The sequence below is a fragment of the Podarcis bocagei genome (genome assembly GCF_964188305.1).
Source record: "Podarcis bocagei genome assembly, chromosome: W".
NCBI lineage: Eukaryota > Metazoa > Chordata > Lepidosauria > Squamata > Lacertidae > Podarcis > Podarcis bocagei.
Window position 1 is genome coordinate 19083658 of NC_138131.1, and position 23743 is coordinate 19107400.

General features: G+C 43.8%; 1 long non-coding RNA gene across 1 annotated transcript; it reads right to left on the reverse strand.

The window, feature by feature from the left end:
* Positions 1-432: 432 nt before the first annotated feature.
* Positions 433-23088, reverse strand: LOC308577868. Its single transcript, XR_014003735.1, has 3 exons — positions 23031-23088; positions 12306-12398; positions 433-703 (listed from the first exon to the last, which is right to left on the reverse strand). It is a non-coding gene; the product is annotated as an uncharacterized lncRNA (long non-coding RNA).
* Between the last annotated feature and the right edge of the window lie 655 nt (positions 23089-23743).

Below are 23743 nucleotides of genomic sequence, written 5' to 3' on the forward strand. Positions count from 1 at the left end.
TTACCGACTACCATCAACAAATAAGGAAGATCCCTGCCCCAGGGAACCAACAATGTACCGTACATTTTAGCAACAGGGAAACAACAGAGGGAAGTTTTTATTTCATTAAATAATAAGTTCAGGGAAGTGAGAGATAAGGCTAACAAGGGATGACTACGCACAAGCGTAGTCTCATTTGCTTGGGATGTACTGCAGCAGCATGCAAGGCCTCACAAGCGACATCACTTTTGGAGGAAGACAGGGGGGATACTTACAGTGCTTTTGTACACCAGGAATGAGAAACCCATGGTCCTCCAGATGATGCTGGACGGTATCCCGCATCATCGCTGCCAACAGGCCATACTGCCTGGGACTGATGGGAGCTGAAGTCCAGCAGCATCTGGAGAGCCTATTGCACACTGAATGCAGTATTTCAACAACTTAATCATGATTCAATTGAGAGTAAACTTCACCTCCAGTAACTTGACTGACACTCTGCTGAATCAAGAGGCCCAGTTAAAGGGATTTTAATGCCGTTCAAGGCTTGTGAAATTCTTACCTATTTTCTCCAAATTCTTTCTCCAGCTGGCTCAGGATCCTTCTTTTCTGAGCACTGCATGGGGTGATGATCCCAATGTTGCGAAAGCTGATGTCTCTCTTTTTGCTCTTAATTAACTTCATTAATTCTATTACCAGCTTAACTTCCTGGAGATTAATGAAGGAACTGAACAAGAAAGAAATAGAAGGGGAGGGAGAAAGGGATGAGCTGAAGGCCTTGTATTTGGATGTGTGCCTCATTTTAAAAGTTATCACAGATTCTCTCTCTTAGGGTTCTGTCACGGGAATTGGGGTTGCTTGTGTGTAAACCTCTAGCTGTTCCAAACAGCTTAGGGTTGGTTGTGTCTTTCCCTGACTGAGCAGCCTTGGCGCTGCTGCTCAGTCGCTAGCAGAATCCGTGAGTGGGCGTCTCCTAAATTTCCTCCAGCATAAGAATTCCTTGACGGACAACCTCCGCCTCGCCTCTCTGCGCGGAAGCCTTCTGCGCAGAGTGGGCGTGCCGAGTGGTGGTCCTCCACCCTCCTCACTGACTTCACTGGAAGAGTCTCGGAGCCTCACCTCCGAGCTGCTCTCTGCCTCTCCCTTCTTCCTGGTGTCACCTGAACTTCCTTCCCCAGATGACGTTCTCTCTCTTCCCTTACTCTTCCCCTCTCCTGCAGAGTCCGGGAGCCTCGCTTCTCCCCTCTGCTCCGATGTCAGTTCCCTGACAGGTTCTTTTGGGACATACACTCAAAGAACTGTAGAGTTGGAAGGGACCCCAAGGGTAATCTAGTCCAACCCCCCTGCAATGCAGGAATTCCAACTAAAGCACTCATGACAGATGGCCATCCAACCTCTGCTTAAAATCCTGCAAGGAAGGAGAGTCCACAGTCGCCTGAGGGAGTCCATTTCATTGTCAAGCAGCTCTTACTGTCATAAAGTTCTTCCAGGTATATAGTTGGAGTCTCCTTTATTGTAACCTGAAGCCATTGGTTTGAGTCCTTCCCTCCAGAGAAGGAGAAAACAAGCTTGCTCCATCCTCCATGGGACAGCCCTTGAAATATTTGGAGATGAGGGTCATATCTCCTCTCAGTCTCCTCTTTACCAGGCTAAACATACCAAATTCCCTCAATGGTTCCTCATAAAACTTGGTTTCCAGACCCTTGATCTTCTTGGTCACCCTGCTCTGCACGTTCCAGCTTGTCATCACCCTTCTTAAATTGTGGTGCCCAGTACGAGACATCATATTCCAGGTGTGGTCTGACCAAGGCAGAATAGAGTGGTACTATTACTTTCCTTGATCTGGACACTAGACTTCTGTTGATGCAGCTTAGAAGATCATTATATTTTTTTGCTGCTGCATCACACTGCTGACTCATGTTAAGCTTGTGATCTACTAAGACACATACTACTAACAATGTCTTGTTAGTAATATAAGATGGTGTCCCCCATCTTATATTTGTGCCCTGAACAGTGCTAGATGACCTCAAAGATTGCTTCAATCTTAGCTTTTTAAAAAACTCTTAAGTGTGCCCACCCACCAACAGCTAAGGAGAACATGGCCACAAAAGCTGCCACATGCTCTTATTGTGGTGGAAAGTGGGAAAACACCAGATCATGATTGCTGCAGCCTTCCCATTGGGACATCTGGTTGCTGACTGTGAGGACAGGATGTGGGATTTGATGGGATTCTGGGCTGATCCAGCAAGCAAGCTCTTCTTATGTTCTTGATCAAATCAATCTGTGGCAAGTAAGTTACCCAAAGATCAGATCGTGAAGCTGAGGCTCCAATACTTTGGCCACCTCATGAGAAGAGAAGACTCCCTGGAAAAGACCCTGATGTTGGGAAAGATGGAGGGCACAAGGAGAAGGGGACGACAGAGGACGAGATGGCTGGACAGTGTTCTTGAAGCTACGAACATGAGTTTGACCAAACTGCGGGAGGCAGTGGAAGACAGGAGTGCCTGGCGTGCTCTGGTCCATGGGGTCACGAAGAGTCGGACACGACTAAACAACAACAACAACAAGTTACCCAAATTGTCCACCAAGCCAGAGTTCCACACCACACAGCAGACCTTTCAAATGTAGCAGGGATGACACCATATACCTGTAGTCCAGCAACAATCTGGGTTTATAACAGCACCTCTGGGAGGGAAACAGGTTTCCCCATTCCTGTCCTACAATAGAGTTCAGGACTAAATCAGGGGTGGTGCACCTTTTGTTGGGACTCCCAACTCTCATAGCTCAGGGTGGGGATGGTAAGAGATTGCAGACCAGCCATGAAAGAGGACAGCCAGAAGTTTCTACACGATCACGGAGAAGACCTGCAGAAAGGAGTAGCAGCCCTTTGGCCTCCACCAGAGTCTGGAAAAGAGCCAGCACCCTCGGATTTGGATAAAAAAAGAAGACGCCCCATAAAGAGCAACAACAGATTGATACAGGATGTCTCTACAGCTGTATAGTTGGAACATTAATGGCGCAAATTCCCCGGAAAAACGTAAAAGGATTTTTCATATTTTGAAGAAAGAACATTTGGACATAATCTGTCTGCAAGAAACCCACGTGACCAGGCTCCATAGGAAGGTGTTAATAAACAAAAGACTAGGCCAAGAATTTATTTCATCAGACAGAGTTAAAAAGAGAGGCGTGGTGATCTACGCAAAGGAGAATTTATCACCAAAATTTTTGTTTAAAGATGAACAAGGAAGAATCCTGGCAATTGAAATACAAATCCAAGGCGAAAAAGTTTTGATATTAGGAATCTACGCACCAAACGAGGGGAAATCAGAATTTTACAAGAAGCTACATGAGACATTACTGGACTATCTGGACTATTCTAACATTATTATGATGGGAGACATGAATGGGGTCGTCTCTACCTATATGGATAAGTCACACAACCAGAACCTGACCAAGGATGGAAGACTACCAAAAACTTTATTCGAACTAACCGACAATATGGATTTGATTGATTTATGGAGGACGAGAAACCCCCTAGGCAAAGAAGGAACCTTCTTTTCTGAGGCCCACCTGTCATGGACATGAATCGACCAAATTTGGACAACTAGAGGGCTGGCACCTAAGACTACAAGAGTAGAAATCTGCCCAAAGACTTGCTCCGACCACAACGCTCTGAAAATGGAAATGAGATTTACTACTGCCGATTCCTTCAGATGGAAAATGAATGACAACCTACTAAGAGATCAAGAGATTGTAAAGAAGGCCCAAAAAACTTTAAAGGACTATTTTGAAATCAATTTGAACACCTCGGTGGAAAAGAGAACAATCTGGGACGCAAGTAAAGCTGTAATGAGAGGGTTTCTGATACAACAGAATACGATCAAGAAAAAACTCTGGAATGGAAAAAAGGATAAGATATTAGAGAAGATAAGAGATGGAGAGAAAAAATTAAGACTGAATCCAAAATCAAAAGAGATTCTAAGAGAAATTAAATTCCACCAGTCACAATATACGAAATTGATCAACCAAGAAGTGGAATGGAAAATCAAACAAATGAAACAAAGATCTTTTGAATCTGCGAATAAATGTGGGAAACTGCTAGCTTGGCAGTTGAAAAAGAGACAAAAATTAAATTATGTTACCAATCTAGAAGTTGAAGGGAAAAATATTCAGAAACCGGGAGAAATTAGAAAGTGTTTCCAGAAATATTTTAAAAAACTGTATACACAAGGGTCCGAGGAAGTAGCCGAGATAGAACAATTCTTGAAAGACAATGGCCTACCAGAACTATCTTTGGAGAAGAGATCAATCTTGAATTGTAAAATAACACAACAGGAAATCGAGGATGCCATTCAGAATATGCAGCTAGGCAAATCTCCAGGCCCGGATGGACTTACCTCCAAGTACTACAGGATGTTAAAAGACTACTTGATACAACCGTTAATGGAGGTTTGCAACCAGATTATGGGGGGAGGGAGGGCACCAGATACGTGGAAAGAAGCATTCATCACACTGATACCTAAAGTGGAAACTGAAAAGACTCAACTTAAGAACTACCGTCCCATCTCACTCCTAAACGTGGATTACAAAATATTTGCTGATATTTTGGCTAATAGATTCAAAAAAGTATTAAACGAAGTAATCCATAAGGACCAAGCTGGCTTTCTCCCAGGTAGACATTTGTTTGATAACACTAGGAATATTATCGATATTCTGGAACTTTTACAAACAAATATTAACACTAAAGCAGTGTTAATTTTTATTGATGCGGAGAAGGCCTTTGACAACATTTATGGGAGTGGGAAGGGGGTTTGAGAATGGAATAGAAGCAATCTATTCAGAACAAAAAGCTAAGTTGATAGTGAACAATGTGGTGACAGAAGAACTCCATATTGAAAAAGGAACACGTCAGGGGTGCCCCCTTTCCCCTTTACTGTTTATTTTAGTCCTGGAGGTTTTGCTGAACATGATAAGGAAGGATCGGCAGGTACAAGGAATACGGGTCGGAGCGAAACAATATAAACTGAAAGCATTTGCAGATGACTTGGTCTTAACATTACAGGAGCCAGAATCTAGTACAAAAAGAGTTTTGGAATTGATTCAGAAATTTGGTCGGGTGGCGGGTTTTAAGCTGAACAAACAAAAAACTAAGGTGTTAGGGAAAAACTTGACAGCTACTGAAACAGAGGGGTTTCAGAAGGAAACAGAACTAAATATTGTTAAAAAAGTGAAATACCTGGGGGTCAATCTTTCTTCCAAGAACTTGAATTTATTTAAAGATAATTATGAGAAATGTTGGTCAGAAGTGAAAAAAGATCTAGAAATTTGGTCAAGATTGAAACTATCCTTGTTAGGCCGAATTGCAGCTATAAAAATGAACGTTTTGCCAAAAATGTTGTTTTTGTTTCAAGCCTTGCAGATTGTGGACAGAGTGGATTGTTTTGGAAAGTGGCAGAAGGATATCTCTAAATTTGTCTGGCAGGGCAAAAAGCCCCGAATAAAGTTTAAAATACTAACTGATGCAAAGGAGAGAGGGGGGTTTGCCCTGCCGGACTTAAGGTTATATTATGAAGCTGCGGCCTTCTGCTGGATGAAAGATTGGATTCTGTTAGAAAACACTGATGTCCTAGATCTGGAAGGCTTTAATAACTCGTTAGGTTGGCATGCATATTTGTGGTATGACAAGGCAAAAACATATGGAATGTTTAAAAACCATATTGTCAGAAAAGCAATATTTATGGTCTGGAAAAAATACAAAGACTTATTGGAAAGCAAAACTCCGAGGTGGATATCACCAATAGAGGCCAAGGCTCGGAAAAAACCCAGTATGGAGGCCTGCTGGCCGAAGTATTGGGAAATAATAGAAAACATTGGAGGTAATTGGAGGTTGCAGAGCTTTGAAAAACTAAAAGGTAAGGTGCAAGATTGGTTACACTATGCCCAAATTAATGAGGTCTTTAAGCTAGACAAAAAAACAGGATTCCAGGTGGAAAAATCGAAACTTGAGACAGAGTTGTTAGAACCAAAGACCAAGTTACTATCGAGAATGTATAACTTGCTGCTTAAATGGAACACTCAGGATGAGACAGTTAAATCAGCTATGATAAAATGGGCTCAGGACATTGGTTATAATATCATGTCTGAAGATTGGGAGAGGTTATGGACCACCGGTATGAAGTTTACTGCATGTAATGCTCTGAAAGAAAATATTATGAAAATGGTATACAGGTGGTACATGACCCCGGTCAAGCTGGCTAAGATATACCATTTGTCCGATAAAGACTCTCCTCCCCGAAGGGGAGGGGAGGGGTTGTGGTCGGGGCTCGAGCTCCGGCTAGCAGGGGGCATGGCCCCCTGCTGCCCACTCACCTGGCTGGCGCTCACGCCCCCCCGGTGGCCATCCAACCGGGGGCCACGGTGGGGGCGTGTTCAGCAGCATTTTGCTGCAGCGCCAGCCTTCGCCCGGCCTCATTCTTCCTGCCTTCGCCCCTCACGAGTCACCCACCCTCCACTCCCTTTAGTTAGGGCTCAGGTTTTTCGGCCTTGCTATGGACCTTAGGTTGGTCGCCCTGGTTGGCTGGGGGGCCTGGTAGGAGTTTTTCCATTTGGCACTAGGCTAATTGGTTTTTTCGCCTACCTCGTAGCAATCGTCACAACTTTTTTCTTTTTTGTGGTATTGGTGGGTAGGTTAGGCATTGGAATAATGTGTTGCGCTGTGTGGAAGTGCTAGGTGTGGCCATCGCCTATGCCTTCAATTTTTAGGGGTATTCCGTTAAAGGAATCTGGGGGTCGTGTATTCCGTCCGATGCCTGCTTGGCGGGAGGCCTTGGCACGACCCTCGGTGACAGCAGGGGTGAGCCTATAGTCGGATCAGCATCGACAGGCTCCACCTACTGGTGAAGAACCCAATTGTTTCGATCCAATGCCTAAGCCAATACCTTTTCAAATGCTGTAACCAATAAAGTTGTGGCCTTTCTCTAGCCCATTAACCTTATATCACGTGTCCTTGTGTCTTCATTTCACTTCACCGGGGTCGGGTCCTCGAACCACAATAAATGTTGGAAGTGTAAGGAAGCTGAGGGGACATTCTTTCACCTTTGGTGGACTTGTCCAAGATTGAAGGCCTTCTGGGAAATGATCTATAACGAGTTAAAAAAGGTGTTTAAATACACCTTCCCCAAGAAACCGGAGGCCTTTCTTCTGGGCATTGTCGGCCAGAAGGTGCTAAAGAAGGATAGAACTTTTTTTATGTATGCTACTACAGCAGCAAGAATTCTTATTGCCAAGCATTGGAAGACTCAAGATTTGCCCACACTGGAGGACTGGCAGACGCAATTGATGAACTACATGGAACTAGCTGAGATGACTGCAAGGATCCGAGATTTGGGAGAAGAAGCAATGGAGGAGGATTGGAAAAAATTTAAGGACTATTTGCAAAAGTATTATAAGTTATATGAATCTTAAGATGCCGTATGACTTGAAATGTTAGCCCCAGCAACGAAAGTGGATTATATATGAAATTGGATAATATTTATGAAAGAATCAAAAGTTTAAATGGGTAAAAATGATAATATGTTATATTCTTAGAGTAATTGGAAAACAAGAGATTTAAACTTAAACTGCAATTGAAAGTACAAAGAAACACATGAAACAAGGTTATAACTTGCTGATAACTTTATTGTCAAGAATGCATTATGTGGGAGATGTGGGGAAGTCCGATAGAAATCTGAAATAAGTTGTTGAAATGGTTGTGATTTTCTCTTTTTCTTTCTTTCTACCTTCTATGTTCTTTCTTTTTTCTGTTTTATCTGTAATTTGGAAAAAGATGCAATAAAAATTATTATAAAAAAAAAGAGATTGCAGACCAGCCATGAGCTCCTTACTCTAGGATGAGAGAGGGACCCTTGGGGTGGGGGGCTAAGCAGGGCTCTTTAGCTTTTTCTGAGGGCTGGATTAGATGGCCAGTGTGTGGCTAGGAAACATTAGGAAAGGAATGAAAAATAAAACTGCCAACATCACAATGCAGTTACACAAATCTACAGTGAGACTGCATTTGGAATACTATGTAGAGTTTTGGTCGCCTCCTCAAAAAGGAAAAGGTTCAGGAAAAGGGCAGCCCAAATGATGAGGGGGATGGAGTGACTCCCCTATGAGGAAAGGTGGCAGCATTTGGGACTTTTTACTTTAGAAAACAGGCGACATGATAGAAGTGTATGAAATTACACATTGTGTTTTAAGTTTTCATTGTTTTTATCTGTTAAGTTGCTTTGAGATTTGTTTGTGTATATATAAAGGCAATATATACTGAACAGAAGGCTAAATTGATTGTTAACAATGTGATTATGGAAGAAATAGGGATAACCAAGGGTACAAGACAAGGGTGTCCACTTTCGCCACTGTTATTCATCATGGTCCTGGAAGTCTTTCTAAAAGCTGTAAGGGAAAATGAGGTAATAAAAGGGGTGGCAGTAGGCCGGAATGAATATAAGGTTAAAGCCTTTGCCAATGATCTGGTCTTAACGGTGGAAGAACCTTTGGAAAGTGTTAAAAATATACTTATAGAGGTGGAAAGATTTGGTCAAGTGGCAGGATTTATATTGAATAAGAAAAAGACTAAAATAATTGCTAAGAATATGGATCAAGATACGATAGGAACAATGCAACAACAAACGGGTATAGAAGTGGTGAAGAAGGTGAAATATTTGGGTATTTGGATAACCCAAAAGAATATTGATTTGTACCAGAATAACTATTTACCAGTGTGGAACGGAATAAAGAAAGATCTGGAGGTGTGGGGACGAATGAAGTTATCGTTGTGGGGAAGGATTTCATCTATAAAGATGAGCGTGCTGCCAAAATTGTTATTTTTGTTTCAGACAATTCCAATAATCAAGGGGACTGTGACCTTCAAAGAGTGGCAAAGAGTAATTTCAAGGTATATCTGGCAGGGTAAGAAGCCAAGAATTCAGTTTAAGTTATTAACAGATGCTAAAGAAAGAGGAGGCTTCGCCCTGCCAGACTTGAAACTACCATATTTTTCTCTCTATAACACGCAGATTTTTTTCTCCTAAAAAGGAAGGGGGAATGTCTGTGCGTGTTATTGAGCGAATGTGTGGTCCCTGGAGCCGACTAGGGCAAGCGCAGGAACAAAAATCAGTAAAAAATCAAATCGCGTGTCGGAGAAGGCAAACCTGAAAAGAGGAAGTTGCTGCTTTCCTGCATTCTGCCTCAGGGTCTTACTGCCCACCCTTCTCTGTTTCGTTGCTGTGTTTGCTCAAACGGAACAAAGAGCAGGCAAATCCCCAGGCAAGCAGAGGGGAAAGCAGAGCGTCCTTCCTTCTAATTCCTCTCCCTGCTCCTCGCAGGCAGCCAGAAAACATGCAGGTGGAGAGAGGGCTGGCTTGGGTGGGGGGACTTTTGCTTTTCTTTCCTCCCTCCCGTTAAATCCCTCTCCTGCATTTTTATGCTCCTTGTCCCTTCTGTGTTTTTCTTCCCTCCCCACTTAAAATGCAGCTACAAAGCATGGATCCACATGGATCCTCAGGATCTCTGCATTGGGTCACCCCAAATTCACCATCAGATCACATAGCATGTCTATGGCTATAGCCTGCCCCCCAAAAATCATGCACCCACTGTTGCCTGGGGCTACAATGGTGCAAAAATGTGGTTACAAAGCATGGATCCACATGGATCCTCAGGATCTTTGCATTGGGTCACCCCAAATTCACCATCAGATCACATAGCATGTCCATGGCTACAGCCTGCCCCCCAAAAATCACGCACCCACTGTTGCCTGGGGCTACAATGGTGCAAAAATGTGGTTACAAAGCATGGATCCACATGGATCCTCAGGATCTTTGCATTGGGTCACCCCAAATTCACCATCAGATCACATAGCATGTCCATGGCTACAGCCTGCCCCCAAAAAATCACGCACCCACTGTTGCTTGGGGCTGCAATGGTGCAAAAACATGGTTACAAAGCATGGATCCACATGGATCCTCAGGATCTTTGCATTGGGTCACCCCAAATTCACCATCAGATCACATAGCATGTCCATGGCTACAGCCTGCCCCCCAAAAATCACGCACCCACTGTTGCTTGGGGCTGCAATGGTGCAAAAACATGGTTACAAAGCATGAATCCACAGGGATTCTCAGGATTTTTGCATTGGGTCACCCCAAATTCACCATCAGATCACATGTCTGTGGCCACAGCATGAAGCACAAAAACGATACATCCACTGTTTCATTCAGAATCCCCCCCCCCCCGTTTTCCTCCTCTAAAAACGATGTGCGTGTTATGGTCAGGTGCATGTTATAGAGCGAAAAATAAGGGTATATAAAACTTAGGGAAGTGCTGGGTGAGATACCATGGACAGTAATACTAAAAGGAAAGGAAGTTCATGATGGCTGGGAGTTTGTTAAGAGGGAGATAGTAAAAGCACAACGTCAGGCAATACCAATGAGACGGAAACATGGAAGGTGCCTAAAGAAGCCAGGGTGGCTATCTAAAGAACTTTTAACTGAGTTAAGATTAAAATAGGATGTGTACAAAAAATGGAAAAGGGGGGAAACCACCAAAGAGGAATTCAAACAAATAGCCAGCACGTGTAGACACAAAGTCAGAAAAGCTAAAGCACAGAATGAACTCAGGCTTGCTAGAGAGGTTAAAAGCAACAAAAAAGGCTTTTATGGGTATATGTCAGGAGTGCTCTGATGGTGTTTCCTGCTTGGCAGGGGGTTGGACTTGATGGCCCTTGTGGTCTCTTCCAACTCTATGATTCTATGATTCTATGATTCTATGATTCTATATTATGAAGCCTCATGTCTCTGTTGGTTAAAGAAATGGGTAAAATTAGAAAATACAGAGTTGTTAGACATAGAAGGATTTGATAACAGATTTGGGTGGCACGCCTACTTATGGCTTGAAAAAAAGAAAATCCATAAAGGTTTTGAGAACCACATTTTCCGAAGATCGTTGATAGAAATATGGGATAGGTATAAAAACCTACTCGAACCAAAAATCCCGCACTGGTTATCTCCATTAGAGGTTATGAGTGTTTAAAAAATCAATATGAGAAGGAATTGGATTACATATGGAAATTTGATTGTTAAGGAAGGGGGGAAATGGAAAATGAAACCCTATGAAGAAGTAAAAGAGTATGTATATGATTGGTTGCATTATTTTCAAATAACTGAATTGTTTAAAAAGGATCTTAAAGAATATGGATATACAGAGAAAGATTCAAAATTTCAAATAGAAATAATAAATAATGAATATAAGATCTTATCTAAAATGTATAAGATATTGTTGGAATGGCATACAAAAGATGAAGAAGTTAAATCTGTTATGATACAATGGGCCAGAGATTTTGGGTACAATATACAATTTAAAGATTGGATTAAACTATGGAATGAAAACATTAAATTTACCGCATGTACTGCGTTAAAGGAAAATGTTATGAAAATGATTTATAGATGGTATATTACACCGGTAAAACTTGCAAAAATGTATAAAACATGTAAGAAATGTTGGAAATGTAAAGAAAAGGATGGCACTTTTTACCATATGTGGTGGGAATGTAAGAAAGTGAAGAGCTTCTGGGAATTGATATATAAAGAATTGAAAAAAATGTTGAAATATACATTTGCTAAGAAACCAGAGGCTTTTCTTTTAGGAATCATAGGAAATGAAATAAACAGAAAGGACTGTAAACTTTTCCAATATGCAGTAACAGCGGCAAGAATATTATTGGCCCAGAGATGGAAACAGGAACAAGTACCTACTTTGGAGGAGTGGAGAATGAAGCTGATGGACTATGCAGAACTTGATAAAATGACAGGGAAGATCAGATACAAACGAGATCAAAAGTTTATCGAGGACTGGGGAAAATTAGTCGAGTATTGGGGAGGTATAAGTGATAACGAAATAACGTTAGTGGCATTTAAAGAAGCTCTGTAAAAACTTAAGAAATATTGTAAGAAAGAAAAACAGGTGTGGATGGGTATGTTAAAAGGCAAAAGGAAATTCAGGAAATGTGTAACTAAAAAGTTTAATTCGGATGATTGTCAGAATGGCTGATGGAAGTCCAAAAATGAGAAAATTTGTTAAGTTGAAATGTTTATCTATTTTTCTTTTGGTGAAAATTAATAAAAATATTATAAAAAAGAGATTTGTTTGTGTAAAAAGCAGCTAACAAATGTAATTAATAAAAAACAGTGTTGGCTTTATGTGGGATTTTAAATTTTGTTTCTTTATTTTACTCCTGTTAGCCACTTTGAAAAGTGCGACTACAAATTCACAAAGCAAATAAATGAAAAACTTACTTGCTCTCCTGTTCTTCCTGGCCATCCAAAACATCAAAGAGGAGGTACGGTAGGAAGGGCCATTCCAAAGAGAATCGGCTCTCTTCTGTCCACCTATAATGCAATGAGAAATCATAATAGCTTTTAAAAAGCAGTGTGCTGAGGTCTATTTGCTCAATTCTTCACTGCAGGAGGAAACACTATCCGTCACATAATCATTCACATGATGTTCCCCACATAGAGAAAACTCGCATGTCAGGGAGGTGGTGTGGGGGATGACAGAAACTGTTCTCCCTGATGTCATCGTTTTCTACATGAAGAGGAATATTCAAACAGCATGACAAACATATTCAGTGAATAGCAGTGGAAGGGCAAAAAATCCAGAGGCTTATACAGAAAAATCCAGAGGCTTATACAACCTCTTACAATAGCAGAAATGCAAGTACGTTTAGAAAATAATCAAATTTCATGGTTGTTAGGATATCAGCCGAGATCATTTCTTACAAATACACAGATTAAAAATGAAGCTACAAGTAAACTAACAGAATATGAAAATATAGTAATAAGAGATAGCATTTCCCTTTTATACAAAACACTTATTGAGAACCAATTTTGCCCCCAACAAAATCTAAAAAGCTGGTGGGAATTAAATTGGGATATAAACACTGAAGAGGTTAAACAGAACAATTTATGGACAAAAGCACCATATAAATTTCTGTCAGCAACTATTAGGGAACGTTCACTAAAAATTAGAATCATAGAATCATAGAATCATAGAGTTGGAAGAGACCACAAGGGCCATCGAGTCCAACCCCCTGCCAAGCAGGAAGCACCATCAGAGCACTCCTGACATATGGTTGTCAAGCCTCTGCTTAAAGACCTCCAAAGTAGGAGACTCCACCACACTCCTTGGCAGCAAATTCCACTGTCGAACAGCTCTTACTGTCAGGAAGTTCTTCCTAATGTTTAGGTGGAATCTTCTTTCTTGTAGTTTGGATCCATTGCTCCGTGTCCGCTTCTCTGGAGCAGCAGAAAACAACCTTTCTCCCTCCTCTATGTGACATCCTTTTATATATTTGAACATGGCTATCATATCACCCCTTAACCTCCTCTTCTCCAGGCTAAACATGCCCAGCTCCCTTAGCCGTTCCTCATAAGGCATCGTTTCCAGACCTTTGACCATTTTGGTTGCCCTCCTCTGGACACGTTCCACTTTGTCCGTGGCCTTCTTGAATTGTGGTGCCCAGAGCTGGACACAGTACTCCAGGTGTGGTCTGACCAGAGCAGAATACAGTGGTGCTATTACTTCCCTTGATCTAGATGCTATACTCCTATTGATGCAGCCCAGAATTGCATTGGCTTTTTTAGCTGCCGCGTCACACTGTTGGCTCATGTCAAGTTTGTGGTCAACCAAGACTGAGGCAAAGAAGGCATTGAGGAGTTCAGCCCTTTCTGTGTCCCCTGTTTGCATTTCACCATCTTCTCCTCTGAGTGACCCCACTGCTTCTTTGTTCTTCCTTTTGCTACGAACATACCCATAAAAGCCTTTTTTGTTGCTTTTAACCTCTCTAGCAAGCCTGAGTTCATTCTGTGCTTTAGCTTTTCTGACTTTGTGTCTAGACGTGCTGGCTATTCCTTTTCACATGTACTGTTCTCAAGCCAGGTGTCACCCATCTTGTATTTGTGCCTCTCATTTTTTTTGCCCAAGTGCAATACTTTACATTTCTCCCTGTTAAAATTCATCTTGTTTGTTTTTGCCCAGTTCTCTAATCTGTCAAGGTCGTTTTGAAGTGTGATCCTGTCCTCTGGGGTGTTAGCCACCCCTCCCAGTTTGGTGTCATCTGCAAATTTGATCAGGATGCCCTTGAGTCCATCATCCAAGTCGTTGATAAAGATGTTGAATAAGACCGGGCCCAAGACAGAACCCTGTGGCACCCCACTAGTCACTCTTCTCCAGGATGAAGAGGAACCATTGATGAGCACCCTTTGGGTTCGGTCAGTAAGCCAGTTACAAATCCACTGAGTGGTAGCATAGTCAAGACCACATTTTACCAGCTTCTTTACAAGAATATCATGGGGCACCTTGTCAAATGCCTTGCTGAAATCAAGGTAGGCTACATCCACTGTGTTCCCTTCATCTACCAGGCTTGTAATTCTGTCAAAAAACGAGATCAGGTTAGTCTGACATGACTTATTTTTCAGAAATCCATGCTGACTATTGGTGATCACAGCATTCCTTTCTAGGTGCTCACAGACTGTTTGCTTAATGATCTGCTCCAGAATCTTCCCTGCTATTGATGTCAGACTGCCTGGGCGGTAATTATTTGGGTCCTCTCTTTTCCCCTTCTTGAAAATAGGGACAACAATTGCCCTCCTCCAGTCTGCCGGGACTTCGTCTGTTCTCCAGGAAGATGACTGCCAGTGGTTCTGAGATCACATCTGCCAGTTCTTTTAATACCCTTGGATGCAGTTCATCTGGCCCTGGAGACTTGAATACATCTAAACTAGCCAAATATTCTTGTACTATCTCCTTAGTTATTCTGGGCTGTGTTTCCTTTGCTGAATCATTTGCTCCAAATTCTTAAGGTCGGGCATTGTTTTCTTTATCAGAGAAGACTGAGGCAAAGAAGGCATTGAGGAGTTCAGCCCTTTCTGTGTCCCCTGTTTGCATTTCACCATCTTCTCCTCTGAGTGACCCCACTGCTTCTTTGTTCTTCCTTTTGCTACGAACATACCCATAAAAGCCTTTTTTGTTGCTTTTAACCTCTCTAGCAAGCCTGAGTTCATTCTGTGCTTTAGCTTTTCTGACTTTGTGTCTAGACGTGCTGGCTATTTGTTTGAATTCCTCTTTGGTGGTTTCCCCCCTTTTCCATTTTTTGTACACATCCTTTTTTAATCTAAATTCAGTTAAAAGTTCTTTAGATAGCCACCCTGGCTTCTTTAGGCACCTTCCATGTTTCCCTCTCATTGGTATTGCCTGACGTTGTGCTTTCACTATCTCCCTCTTAACAAACTCCCAGCCATCACGAACTCCCTTTCCTTTTAGTATTGCTGTCCATGGGATCTCACCCAGCACTTCCCTAAGTTTTATGAAGTCGGCTTTCTTAAAGTCAAGAAATTGAGTCCTAGTATGCTTGGCTGCTCCTTTCCGCTGTATAGTAAACTTCAGAAGAGCATGATCACTCGTGCCTAATGATCCATCCACATCTACCCCACTAACCAGGTCATCAACATTGGTTAGGACCAGATCTAAAATGGCTGTTCCTCTTGTTGCTTCTCCCACTTTCTGGACAATGAAGTTGTCTGCAAGGCCAGTGAGGAATCTGTTTGACCTTATGCTCTTGGCTGAGTTTGACGTCCAACAAATATCCGGGTAATTGAAGTCCCCCATTACTACTATCTCCCTTCCTTTTGCATGCTTGGCCATCTGTTCCAGGAAGGCATCATCTGTAAATGTTTTGATTAGTCCTTGACGTGCTAATTGATTTATAATCCGCAATTAGCTCTTTATGGCAGCCTCGGCAGGTCCGGCACACTTCCTCTGCGCGATCTGCTCCTTCTTTCTGTCAAGCCTCAGCAGAGTAAAACACAGCAGCAAACTGTCACTTAGTTTTTCGATAAACACACAGAGCACAGTAATGTCCATTTACAGCTCTTTATTGCATCATTTTCTCAGAAATTTCCAGGACTCCTCGCAGCCATTATGAACTGCCTCTCTCTCTCTCAACGACCGGAGAGGAACAGACAGGAAAACTCCTCCCAGCTTCCAAATCTGACGTCAGAATGCTGAGGCATCATGGGAACAACTTAACCTCTTAAGTTCCAACTCCCATACCCCCTCTGCCACACATTCTGACAAGACCTTTTTTGAGTTCAACACCTTCCCCTTTGCCTTGTGCCATTTCCCGGCATCTTTCCCAGGCACCTGTTGAACCCTTTCCACACTCCCAGAATCACACTGTGCGAATTTTGCCCACGCACACGTTGCCTGGTATCTTTCAGGTGGAACGCCCTTTGTTGTGCGACTAGACCTTCTGGGCACAAACTCAGATGCTTCCCCATCACCAGCAGGTGTGTCCTCAGCATCACGGGATTCCCCCTCTGATTTAAAGCGTTTTCGAATCCTCTCCATTACACTCACAGGAGAACTGGGCTCGCTTTTGGGTGTTCTCCTAACATCTTGTGGAGAAACTACCGATACCTCCTCCTGTTCCTGACTTTGGTCAGTGACCTGATCGTCATCATCAGACTCAGCCTCTCCTTCCTCCCCCTCAGAATTTTCCTGTTCTGAATCAGAAAGACATTCTGAGAGCACATCACGCATGACAGCAGTTTGTGACTTTTTATCCTGCTCATAGAACTCAGCGTGCTTACTGATCAGTAACTTACTCTGATCACCTGATGGAAATGCGAACCTCCATGCACGTGCTTCTGGCTCATACCCGCAGAAGATCATTTTCCGGAACTTGGATCCATCTGGCCCCTGCAAATCAGCAGGTACTGGCACAGACGCACCTGACCCAAACATACGCAAAAAATGAATCTGGGGTTTCCTGCCATGTAACAACCTAAACGGTGTGTCACCTACCATGGAATTGTAGGTACGATTCCAGGTGAAGCTCACATACCTGATTGCCTCCAGCCAAAACTTTGGTGGCAACCCAGAATCCTTCAGCAACACCTTTGCAGTCTGGACCAGAGCCTGACATCGGAGCTCTGCCTCCCCCCTCTGATTGGGTGGAGTCACTGTGTGACGTATCCCTTTCTTGCGAAAGAACTTCTGCAAAGCAGAACCTGTAAACTGAGCACCTCTGTCACTTGTGACAGCTTGCACTTTGGTGGCAAACCTTTGTTCCACCCCCTCAATCCACCCTTTGATCAGCTGTGCTGCATCATCCTTGGATTTGAGACCATGGGTCCAGGAATTCTGCGTAAAATTATCCTGCATCGTGAGCAGAAACCTTGACCCTCCCAGACTTGGTTCCTTTACAGGACCCCACAGATCTATGTGAACCAGCTCAAAAAGTTTTTCGGTTACCCTATCCACTTTTGGGTAACTGCACCCTTTTACCTTTGCATGTCTGCATGCTTCACAATCCATCGCACATCCACATTCTACAATGTGGCAACCGTTAGCGACCTCGGGTAGTGTCTGTAGTTCTTCTACAGAACCATGAGCCGTCCTAGCATGCCAGATATGGGCACATTGCACATGAGCGGGAATTTTAGCACACAGGGCTTGTGCTTTCTCAACCTTCCCCTCACCCTCCAGAGACGTTTTAAGAATGAAAAGATCATTCTGCCCCTTTTTAACCTTGGCAAGCATCCTCCCTCCTTTGGAGATCGTGCAGACATCATCCTGAAAACAAACCTTAAATCCCTTTTTCAGTAAATAAGGCACAGATAAAAGACAGTGGTGCATCCCAGGAACGGTACAACACTCCAACGTTTCCTGTAAAATAGACATAAAGAGATTTGTAACGTTAGTCACATTTCTTTTCTGTCCATTTGCAAAGAGAACAGTCTTCCCAGCCGGAATTGCCGTGCAATTCCACCTCTCGACAGCAGGTGTCTCTGGAATCAAATTGCAATTAGCTGCAGAGTCAATTACAAAACTTAGCTCTGGGCTTGTCTCACAGCTGTCTTCAGCCAACGCCAGACTAGCCGTGATCTGATAAGTCTCTTCCTGGCACCTGGCACGTCCACCAGCCTCAGTCCCACGCCTGGTTGCTCTCCCAGGCTGGTTGCCATGGAAACCCGCCTGGTTCCCATGAAAAGTGTCCTTGAACCCTTCCTGTGCAGCTGCCCTCGCTTTCTGTGGGCAGTCTCGACGTACGTGATCAGCTGACTTGCAAATGTAGCAACGACGAACTTCAGTGGAAAAATACTGCCTGGGGCTCCTCCCAGCTGGCCTGGCCCTCCTTCTTCCAGAAAAGCACTCCTTGTCAGATCCGCCCCCTCTGAAATCCACTCCAGCAGGCACAGTGGAAAACTTTTCAAACTTGCCTTTGGAATTTTCCGCCCCCCCGACTTGCTCACTAGCACTCCTTGAGGCTAAATCATCAGGAACAGGGGCTCCAGCCATCTCTAGGCTTTCAGCTTTCATCTGCCCTTGGCCCCCTGCTGAGTCTTCACACAGACGTTTCAGCACTCGCCAGGCCTCACACGCAGATTCAACGCCTTCCAGGTGATGTTGCAAATTAGCATGAACACCTGCTCTCAACATGCAGATCTCAGCTCTCTCAGCTTTCTCCCTCTGCATCTTCTCCTCCAGAGAAACAGACTTCAGCTTTCCTGCATCTCTGTCCACCAGCCCCGCACTTTCAGCAACAGCCGGTCCGCTTGTGGACGGCCCTTTCTTGCTTACGTCCCACAAGCCAGTTGCCCAAAACCAGGCTCTCACCCTTCTGACCCAGATTTCCCACGACTGGGTGGTGAGTTCCTCAAGCTGTTCAAACGGAGCTTGAAACACCTCCTGGCCATCTGCCATGTTCTCCCGTTCTCCCAAGGGTCCCCAAGCTGTACTTACAAAAGCACCAGCTCCTCTGGCTCCTGCTCCGTGGAGAAACGATTTCCTGCTGCTCTCAGCTCTGCTACATTCAGCACAGGCAAACCTTTGCGTCTTTCAGCTAGTTGCTTGCCTCAAATACAGACCTCCGATTTCGCCAACTCCACTGCCATCCGAACGCAACTTCAAAGCGTTCCGGCAGCCTCTCGTGACAGTTTTACAAGCGGTAATTTAGGGTCCATAACCTGTAAATGTTTTGATTAGTCCTTGACGTGCTAATTGATTTATAATCCGCAATTAGCTCTTTATGGCAGCCTCGGCAGGTCCGGCACACTTCCTCTGCGCGATCTGCTCCTTCTTTCTGTCAAGCCTCAGCAGAGTAAAACACAGCAGCAAACTGTCACTTAGTTTTTCGATAAACACACAGAGCACAGTAATGTCCATTTACAGCTCTTTATTGCATCATTTTCTCAGAAATTTCCAGGACTCCTCGCAGCCATTATGAACTGCCTCTCTCTCTCTCAACGACCGGAGAGGAACAGACAGGAAAACTCCTCCCAGCTTCCAAATCTGACGTCAGAATGCTGAGGCATCATGGGAACAACTTAACCTCTTAAGTTCCAACTCCCATATCATCTATGTCCTCCGTTTGGCTTGGGGATCTATAGTAAACTCCCACAATGAGGTCTCGGTTATTCTTCTCTCCCTTAATTTTGACCCAAATGCTCTCACTTTGGCTTTGAGGTTCTAAATCTTGGATCTCTTCACAGGTATACACATCCCTGACATATAACGCCACTCCTCCTCCTTTCTTGTCTGGTCTGTTTCTCTGAAATAGATTGTATCCCCCCATTATTACATTCCAATCGTGGGACTTATCCCACCAGGTTTCAGTGATGCCTATTATGTCATATTTAGTTTGCTGTACCAAGAGCTCAAGCTCATCTTGTTTATTTCCCATGCTTTGCGCATTAGTGTACAGACATTGAAGTCCATTAATCATTCCCCCGTGTCTCTTATTTAAGGATTTTTTCCTCCCACCACTAGGTCCGCATGCTGTTTGCTCCATTTGGTCTATGACATTTGGATGATCATCTTCATTAATTGATAGACTCCTACCTTCAGGAGCACTGTCTCCCTCCCCCACATTAGTCAGTTTAAAGCCCTCCTGATGAGGTTTCTGAGGTTTTTGGCAAAAACATTTCTTCCAACCGTTGTGAGGTGCAGCCCATCACTTGCCAGAAGTCCATCTTCAAGAAACTGCAGTCCGTGATCTAAGAATCCAAACCGTTCCTGTTTACACCATTTGCGAAGCCAGCTGTTCACTTCCACTATTTTCCCCTCTCTCCCTGGGCCACGTCGTTCAACTGGGAGGACAGACGAGATGACAATTTGTGCATTTAGTTGCTTCAATTTCCTGCCGAGAGCCTTGTAGTCTCTTTTGATCTTCTGGAGGCTATTGCTTGCAGTGTCATTGGTTCCCACATGAACCAAGAGGAAGGGGTATTTGTCAGTGGGTTTTATGATTCCTTGCAGTCGTTCAGTTACATCTTGGATCTTAGCCCCGGGGAGACAGCACACTTCCCGAGACATCTTGTCAGGCCCACAGATCACTGCTTCTGTTCCCCTCAGTAGGGAATCTCCTATCACCACTACACGCCTCCTCTTGGGGTTGGTCGGGGTTCTTCCATGAGCTGTCCGTTCCAAGGTCGCCTGCACATTCCCTGAGGACTGACTTTGCTGCTCGTCTTCATATACCTGATCGGCTGTAATGAGGGAGAGATCCTCAAGTGGAGTCTGCTCTTCGTCTTCCATGCTAGGGGAGAGGACCTCAAAGCGATTGTGTATTTCTAAACAATCAGAGTGAACCCTGGGCCTCCTACTTATTTGAGTCACGTTTCTCCATATATCTGGCTCCTGTGTTGATGAACTAGCCTCCTTCTCAGGGGAGTCCCCTGTCTCCTCCTTGGTGGGGACGGTGTGCTCTGTTGCTTTCAAGAAGAGCTCCAGCTCTCTAATTCTTTGGAGCATAGCTACACGTTCCTCCAGTTGCTGGACTTTGTCTTTTAAAAGGACAATCAACATGCAATTGCTGCAGGTAAAGCTGCCTGCAACCTTTGGCAAGATGGCAAACATTGCGCAGGAATCGCAGGCGACTGCAGCTGTTCCCTCCCCTTCCATCTTGAGATCGTGTCGTTGGGGGTGGCTACAGAGGTCCTCCATCATAAAAAGCTTGAAGACAGGACAAATAACTTCCCCCACAAAAAAAAACCTAGGTCTCCCCCAACAAACGTTTGAGACTAGCTCCCCTAAATCTAAAAGATGGGTATAACTGGCCGTGCCGCTAGGCCTCAACAGAAACCCTGCCCCCTCTGACCTTTACACAGGGAAAACAGCTAATCAGCCACAAAGAAACACACACACACAAGAACACCCTTTTTGCTCCTTCTTCAACTGCTGCCCTGCAAACTCTGATAAGCTCCTCCCACAGCTAATCCCCTGCCTCAACAGAAACCCTGCCCCCTCTGACCTTTACACAGGGAAAACAGCTAATCAGCCACAAAGAAAAACACACACACACAAGAAAACCCTTTTTGCTCCTTCTTCAACTGCTGCCCTGCAAACTCTGATAAGCTCCTCCCACAGCTAATCCCCTGCCTCAACAGAAACCCTGCCCCCTCTGACCTTTACACAGGGAAAACAGCTAATCAGCCACAAAGAAACACACACACACAAGAAAACACGTTCCAGTTTGTCAATGTCCTTCTTGAACTGTGGTGCCCAGAACTGGACACAGTGCTCCAGGTGAGGTCTGACCAGAGCAGAATACAGTGGCACTATTACTTCCCTTGATCTAGATGCTATACTCCTATTGATGCATCCCAGAATTGCATTGGCTTTTTTAGCTGCCACGTCACACTGTTGGCTCATGTCAAGTTTGTGGTCAACCAAGACTCCTAGATCCTTTTCACATGTACTGCTCTCAAGCCAGGTGTCCCCCATCTTGTATTTGTGCCTCTCATTTTTTTTGCCCAAGTGCAATACTTTACATTTCTCCCTGTTAAAATTCATCTTGTTTGTTTTGGCCCAGTTCTATAATCTGTCAAGGTCATTTTGAAGTGTGATCCTGTCCTCTGGGGTGTTAGCCACCCCTCCCAGTTTGGTGTCATCTGCAAATTTGATCAGGATGCCCTTGAGTCCATCATCCAAGTCGTTGATAAAGATGTTGAATAAGACCGGGCCCAAGACAGAACCCTGTGGCACCCCACTAGTCACTCTTCTCCAGGATGAAGAGGAACCATTGATGAGCACCCTTTGGGTTCGGTCAGTCAGCCAGTTACAAATCCACTGAGTGGTAGCAGAGTCAAGACCGCATTTTACCAGCTTCTTTACAAGAATATCATGGGGCACCTTGTCAAATGCCTTGCTGAAATCAAGGTAGGCTACATCCACTGCATTCCCTTCATGTACCAGGCTTGTAATTCTGTCAAAAAACGAGATCAGGTTAGTCTGACATGACTTATTTTTCAGAAATCCATGCTGACTATTGGTAATAAAAGCATTCCTTTCAAGGTGCTCACAGACTGTTTGCTTCATGATCTGCTCCAGAATCTTCCCTGGTATTGATGTCAGACTGACTGGGAGGTAATTATTTGGGTCCTTTCTTTCCCCCTTTTTGAAAATAGGGACAACATTTGCCCTCCTCCAGTCTGCCGGGACTTCGCCTGTTCTCCAGGAATTCTCAAAGATGACTGCCAGTGGTTCTGAGATCACATCTGCCAGTTCTTTTAATACTCTTGGATGCAGTTCATCTGGCCCTGGAGACTTGAATACATCTAATTGTACATGGATGGAATTTAACACCATCATTTTTAATATACAGTATATTAAAAAAGAAAGAACAAGAAAGTGGTTAGAATGGAAGAAAAAACTTAAAGTATCAAATTAGGTTGCTGGAAAGAGTCAGGTTTGAGGCCTATGATCATGCACAGAATTTTCATTCAACTAAGTACTCACCAGTAGTGTCAGAGCAAGTACATTCATTCACACAAACACACCAGATATGATGAGCTAAAGCAGGACCCTCCAGGTGTTGCTGGAATACAACCCCCACCATCCCTGACCACCAGCCAAAATTCCAGGGTAATATGGAACCGATGTCCACACTTAGGTCACCTTTTCATGAAATGCCTGTTGCCTTGAGGCAAGGTAAAAAAATTAGTAAGATGTCTACACACCGGTCAGTTTTCAGGGCATGGTCGTAGATGTAATTGGAAGGGAAGAGGCAGATCTCTGAGTGCATCCTGTACTGAGTCCTCAAGCACAGGACTGGAAGCCTGTCACTGTGTTTTTCTTGGATTTGCCCATTCAGGTGTCTGCAGAGTCGGCCCATCAGAGACTGCCTGTAGCCGTAATCCTCAGCTTTCTGCCAAAGCAAGGGAGGGGAGGAGGAGTAAAACTTTCAGGGAATGGGTTAAGCAAAGGCAGCAACAATTAAAGAACAAGAGATGAGAAGTAGAAGCATGCATATGTACTCAGTCCTTGGTCTGGGCCCCTTTTGCATCAATTACTGCCTCAATGCGGCATGGAATGGATGCTATCAGCCTGTGGCACTGCTGAGGTGTTATGGAAGACCAGGATGCTTCAACAGCAGCCTTCAGCTCTTCTGCATTGCTCGGTCTCATGTCTCAGAGGTCCAATATTGCTCTATTTGCAATCCTTGTTTTGCTGATTTCATTTAATATTCTAATTTTCTGAGATTGTTAATTTGGGGTTTTCATCAGCTGTACGCCATGATCATCACAATTATAACAAATAAAGGCTTGACATATCTCGCTTTGCATGTCATGAGTCTATCTCATATATTAGTTTCATCTTTTAAGTTGAATTACTGAAATAAATGAACTTTTCCACGATATTCTAATTTTCCGAGTTTCACCTGTATTTGAAC